Source organism: Staurois parvus, unplaced genomic scaffold (assembly GCF_062004578.1).
Source record: "Staurois parvus isolate SC_StPar_1 unplaced genomic scaffold, SC_StPar_1.0 ptg000813l, whole genome shotgun sequence".
Lineage (NCBI taxonomy): Eukaryota > Metazoa > Chordata > Amphibia > Anura > Ranidae > Staurois > Staurois parvus.
In genome coordinates this window covers 1,199,990-1,206,875 of record NW_028318609.1, presented here as the reverse complement: position 1 = coordinate 1,206,875, position 6,886 = coordinate 1,199,990, and positions in this window count along the sequence as shown.

The following is a 6,886-nucleotide window of genomic DNA, read 5'->3' as shown; positions in this document are numbered from 1 at the left end:
CTGAAAATTTGGCCTGGGCAGGAAGGGGGTAAAAGTGCCTGGTATGGAAGCGGTTAAGTTAACACCCCAAAAGCGGTCAGCAAAGCGAAGTGCAGAATCGGATAAGTGTGAATACCCATTCTATTCAATTCTAGTGCGGACCAAAAATAGGGTCCTGCACGATTTTGGTACAAAATGTATGGCTGCAATTGCACTGCACACAAATCGCATGTGATTTGCACAGGAATGCGGTGTGGTTCCTGTGCTAATCACATGCGATTTAACACACTGCATATATGTGAACCCAGGCTTAGTCCCCATGCACACGGGGCGTTTTGATAACGCTGGTAACGTTAGCTGTGTAAAGTCACATTAAAACACGAGTTAGCGTTTTTGCATTAGCGTTTAACGGCGTTTTTCCTGATTTGCATTTTTTTCACCAAAAAAAGTCCAAAAACACTGGTTTGCAACGGTTTACTGCGTTTTGCCACATTTTTCAGTGTTAAGAGCATTTTTACAGCTAAAAAACTCCTCTAGAAACCCACTAATCCTGGGTTGTTTTTTCCAGCCAAAAAACGTCCCTGCCAAAAAACATTGATTCCAGTCTGTGTGTGTATGGGCACATAGGAGAACACGCTGGGTAGTTTACTGGCTGTAGAAAAAAATGCCAAAAACAGCCACTGTAAAAACGTCCAGTGTGCATGAGGACTGAAGACCATGCATTATACAGCCTGTACAATCTGCTCTAGATCTACTATCAACTGTGTAGTGCAAGTGCCTGCCAGATTGGATAGATTGGGCGGGCCCTCGTATTATAAAGGAGATTGTACAATCAGATTGGACCGTAGCTCCCAGCTGTCCCTGATTTCGAGGGACTGTCCCTGATTTGGAATAAAGTCCCTCTGTCCTTTTTTCCTCATTTGTCCCTTATTTTGGTCAGATCTATATAGCTGTACATAAAATGCACTATTTATTAAAAAGTATTTTACAGTTTGAGTGGAGAGTGAGAAACCGTTTTACTTTTGACTACTGGTGCTTGTAGTTTTATTTTCTTCTTTTGGGTCTTGCTAGAAGCTTTTACTTTTTAAAATAACTTTTTCTGTCATTTTTTTAAATAGCATTTTTTATTCTTCCGTTCCTTGCCTTCCTTCAGTCTGCTAATTAAGGGGAGAGGTTATTTGGTCACAGGTGCTACAGGTACAATATAACTTTTCTGTAGAGCTCACTCTGAGCTTCGCCTATATGTTGCTTGGACTTTTTTGACAAAGTGGACATTTGAATAAGTGGAGTTAAAAAACCAGAGTGGAAAACAGGAGATCATAACAGGAGTCTACTAACCTGCTAGTGACAACTGATATTTCCCATTAGTAATATTAATATTGTAACTGGGATATGAGTGCTAGCAGGGTTGAAGGTTTTGTGCAGCAGCAACAATGGAGCAACAGCTCCAGGATGGATACTGCTGCAACAGATGTGAGCAGGTTGCCCTTCTGGAAGCTTGCGTTAGAGATCTGGAGGAGCAAGTTGCAACACTGGGCAGAACCGACAACCTTGATAGGGATCTTCTGCTCCCTGAGCAGGTAGCTAATGGGATTGATGTGGATGGTGGAGGGGCTAATCAGGATTATCAGGTAGGAAGATGGGTTACTGCAATGAGAGGGGAATGGTAGGGGCTCACAGAAAAGGAAGGCTGACCCTGAGTTTGTGCACCCAAACAGATTTGCCAAGTTGGGTGACGATGTGGGGGTGGCAAGCTAAGGGGTGGCAGCCCTGGATGTCACTGCTATCCCTAACAGTTGGGAGGGCAGACCATCTGGGAGGAGTGGTGAAGGTAGTGCAGGAAGGCCTAGACAATTGGTGGTAATAAGGGATTCTATAAGCAGAAGGACTGATAGAATAATTTGTTGCCAGGATCGCCTCAACCGAATGGTTTGCTGGTGCCAGGGTTTGGCATGTGGTGGACCAGGCATGACTCAGCTGTCTTGGTCCATGTTGGAACCAATGACAGAATACATGGAAGGTGGAGGCTCCTTAAGAATCAATTTAAAGAACTAAGCTGCAAGTTGAAGGGAAGGACCTCCAAGGTGATATTCTCTGAATTATTACCTGTGCCATGCGCAACTCAGTAAAGCCGGGGAAATTAGAGAACTAAATGCATGGCTAAAGACCTGGTGTAAGAGGGAAGGATTTGGGTTTCTAGAGCACTGGGCTGACTTTTCATTGGGGTGCAACCTATACGGTAGAGATGGTTTGCACCTAAATGGAAGGGGGTCTGCTGTACTGGGGGAGAAGTTTATGGGGAGGCTGGAGGAGTATTTAAACTATGATCGAAGGGAAGGGAGAATTAGATTATAATGGGATAAATCAGACAGGGGTCAGTCCTTATTGGTGGGTGGAATGGGGAAAGATGGGGGAGGGCTATGGCAGATAAGAAGGTTTCCATGTTACGAACAACCATTAAAATTGGTACCATTTGTATGAAAATAAAAAATATGCAAAATACATGTGCACAAGGTGTCAATGCATTAAAGTGTTTGTTCACCAATGCCAGAAGTCTATTAAGCAAAATAGGTGAGTTGGAAGCTTTGGTGCATGAACAGAATTATGATTTCATTGGTATTGCTAAATCTTGGCTTCATTCTTCACATGACTGGGCCATTATTATTCCTGGGTATGTTCTCTTTCAGAGAGACCGGGCAAAAAGGAAAGGTGTTGGTGTCTGTCTCTATGTGAGAAGTGATCTCAGAGTGAGTGTTAAATAGGACCTAGTTGATGAAGAGTGTGATGAGGCTGAAGCATTATGGGTGGAACTGCACATGGGGGTGCATACTACAAAGGTAATCACTGGAGTTTGTTATAGGCCTTCCAGTGTTAATGAGGAGGTGGAGACTCGGACCTGGAAATTGACTGGAGTAATGGTACTGCAGGAACAGTTAATGGACAAAAATGTATAAACCTACTATAGGACAATTTTTTGGTACAGTTCATGGAGGCCCCAACTAGGAATGATGCTCTGCTGGACCTGGTAATCTCAAACCATGCAGAGCTTATTATGAATGTCCATATAAAAGAATGTCTGGGTAGTAGTGACCATAACATGATTTCATTTATTGTTAGCTGTATACCACAAGCACATACGGGAATAATAAAAATGCTCAATTTTAAGTGACCTACTTTTCCAAGGCTGAAAGCTGCTCTCCAAGACTTGGAGGGACTATTGGCATTGATGAACACAACACAGAAATGGGAGTTCTTCAAAAAGACTGTATGTGAACACACTGCAAAATATATTCCCATGGGCAACAAGTTTAAAAGGCTAAAAATCAAACCTATGTGGCTTATGGCCAAAGTTAAAAAAGCTATAGATAAGAGCTTTTATTAAATATAAAAATGAAGGAACACTATCATCGTTTAAACATTACCAAGAATATAACAGAATATGCAAAAAGGAAATAAAGGCTGGAAAAATTGAAAACAAACAACAGATTGTAAAAAATAGCAGGACAAACCCCAAAAAAGTCTTCAAATATATTAATAGTAAAAAGGTCCGGTCCGAGCATGTAGGCTCTTTACAAAATAATCTAGGTGACTGGGAACAAAGAGAAGGCAAATTTATTAAATACCTTCTTTAGCTCTGTGTATGCAAAGGAGCATGGGGGAGCTCTTGTCCATAATGGACATGGTATTGACACAGCTCCAGATGATCCACATTGCCTCACAATTGATATGATCCAAAAATATTTAGACAGAATAAAGGTAAATAAAACACCTGGACCAGATGGCATACACCCACAGGTCCTTAAAGAATTGAGCTCTGTCATTTCAAAGCCATTGTTTCTAATTTTTATGGACTCTTTAATGACTGGTATAGTACCACTGCATTGACGGAAAGCCAATGTGGTACCAATATTTAAAAAGGGGTCAAAATCTTTACCAAGTAATTATAGACCTGTTACTTTAGCTTCTATAGTTGGGAAGATACTGGAGAGTTTAATAAAAGACCACATAGATGGGTTCTTGCTGGAAAAAAATATTTTAAGCAACAGACAGCATGGATTCATGAAAGACAGAAGTTGTCAAACAAATCTGATTTCTTTTTATGAGTAGGTGAGCAAAACCTTGGACAGAGGGGTGGCGGTGGATGTGGTATACTTGGATTTTGCAAAAGCGTTTGACACAGTTCCCCACACACGGCTTATGTGTAAGGTAAAGTCTACAGGCTTGGAAAAATCCATATGTAAATGGATAGAAAACTGGCTAAAAGATTGTATTCAAAGAGTAGTGGTTATTAATTCATACAATGAATGGTCTAGGGTTGTCAGTGATGTACCCCAAGGTTCAGTGTTGGGACCCTTACCTTTTAATATATTTATAAACGATATAGGGTCTAGAATTAAAAATACCATTTCAGTCTTTGCAGATGATGTCAAGCTGCGGTTTCTAAAGCGAGCAAAATCCTCTCTTGTATTAAAAGAGGTATAGACTCCAGAGAGATATCATTTTCCCCTGTACAAATACTTAGTAACACCTTATCTGGAATATGCAGTTCAATTTTGGGCACCAATTCACAAAACAGAACATTGGGGAACTGGAAAAAGTACAGAGAAGAGTTTTTACACAAAGTTGTCATTTTAAAGAAATGTTTCCTGATTACATCTCTCGAGTTTGGGAATATCACCTGTGTAACACTTTTTGGCAGCCCAGCCACATACAGGTCCCCAAAATTAATGACCACATTCAGGCTTTCAAAGGTCGCAATTTCCTCATTTCACTTCCTGACTACCTATCATAGTTTCAGAGGCCCTGAAATGCCAGAATAGTACAAATACCCCACCCCCCTCCCCAATGACCCATTTTCAGAAGGTAGACACCCTCAGTTATTTGCTGAGAGGCATGTTGAGCCCATGGAAGATTTTATTTTTTGCCATATGTTTTTGGAAAATGACATATTTTTTTTACTCAGTTTCATAAGATATTTCTCACACATGCCATGGGTATTTTTGGAATTACACCCAAAAACACATTCTGCTACCTGAATATGGGGATACCACGTGAGAGACTTTTTGGCAGGCTAGCCACCTACAGGGGCCCAAACCAATTTCCTTCCTCACTACCTATCACAGTTTTGGAGGCCCTGAAATGTCAGGATAGTACAAACATCCCCAAATGTCACCTTTTTGGAAAGTACACACTCCAAGATATTTGCTAAGAGGCATGGTGAGTATTTTGCAGATCTCGTTTGTTGCCAAAAGGAAAATGAAGAAAGAAAACAAGAATGTAAAAATGAGATCTGCAAAATACTGACCATGACTTTCAACAAATTTTGAACAATATTTTTTTGTCATATTTTTAAAAAACGTGTGGCAAAAAATAGAATCTTCCATGGACTCTCAGCAAATAGTTTTGGGAGTCTACTTTCCAAAAAGTAGACTCCCAAAAAGGTCATTTGGGGGAGGTGTTCATACTATCCTAGAATTTTAGGGCCTGTGAAACTGTGATAGGTAGTAAGGAAGCGACATAAAGAAATACGCCCTTTGAAATGACGGCTACAGTGCGGTTACCCAGTTTTGGGAGGGTGTCATATGACGTCGTCCCAGAATGCGCCCCCGGCGATCTCTGTGATCGCTATGTCCTACGGGCACAGCTGATCATTTGATGAGGTAAAAGGCCAATCAGAGTGGCCTTTTACCACATGATCAGCTGTGTCCAATGACACAGCAGATCACGGAGTAAATATAGTTGCTGGTTATCAGCAGCACTTTCTTCATGCTGTCACAGAGGAGATTGGCACTGATCACCAGGGCACTGAGCAGTGTCCTGCAGTGCCACCCGGCAGTGCCACTCACCAGTGCCCAGCAGTGCCGCCTATCAGTGCCAAGCAGTGCCTCCAATCAGTGCCATCAGTCAGGGCTGTCAGTCAGTGTCGCACATCAGTGCCACCTATCAGTGAAGCATCATCAGTGCATCCTCTTCAATGCCCAAACGTGTCGCCTCATAAGTGCCACCTCATCAGTGCAGTCTATCAGTGCAGCCTCATCAATGCACATCAATGAAGGAGAAAAATTACCTGTTTGCTAAATTTTATAATAGAAACAAACAAAAAACATTTTTTTCAAATCTATTGCTATTTTTTGTTTATAGCGCAAAAAATAAAACACCCGGCTGCGATTAAATACCACCAAAAGAAAGCTCTATTTGTGTGAAATAAAAGATAAAAATGTCATATGGGTACAATGTTGCATGACCACTCAATTGTCATTCAAAGTGCGACAGCACTGAAAGCTGAAAATTGGCCTGGGCATGAAGGTGGTATAAGCGCCTACTAGGCAAGTGGTTAAATAACAACATTGTGTAAAAAATATTTTGTTTTGTCATTTTTCAAAAACTTGTGGCAAAAAATAAAATCTTCCATGGACTTAACATGCCTCTCAGCAAATAATTTGGGGTGTCTACTTTCCAAAATAGGGTCATTTGGGGGGTGTTTGAACTTTCCTGGCATTTTATACCCAACATTAGAAGCTTCTGCCACACATCCATCCACTCATCTAATGTTGAGTATACATATAATGTTCTTTTTTTTTGTGCAGCGTGTGGCGATCATTGTGAATGAAAAAAAATCTTGGTCAGAAAAAAAGTGAAAAAAGTATATGCCGAAGCCTAGGAGTTACCGTCTGCTGACCACCCCATGCTCCTATTGCTGGGCATACATGAACAAAAAAAATAACCATACAAATTCCTCCATTCACATTGATCAATGTGGAAGAAGATATAAAAACAAATAAATCAATTCCCCCTGATGAAGCCACGTGACCGGTGGAGTAACGTGTAGGGGCGGGTCTCTGACGTCACCACGCCCAGTCGGCTTCTGTACGGCGAGTACAGCTAGTGTGCAGTGCACACAAGGAGA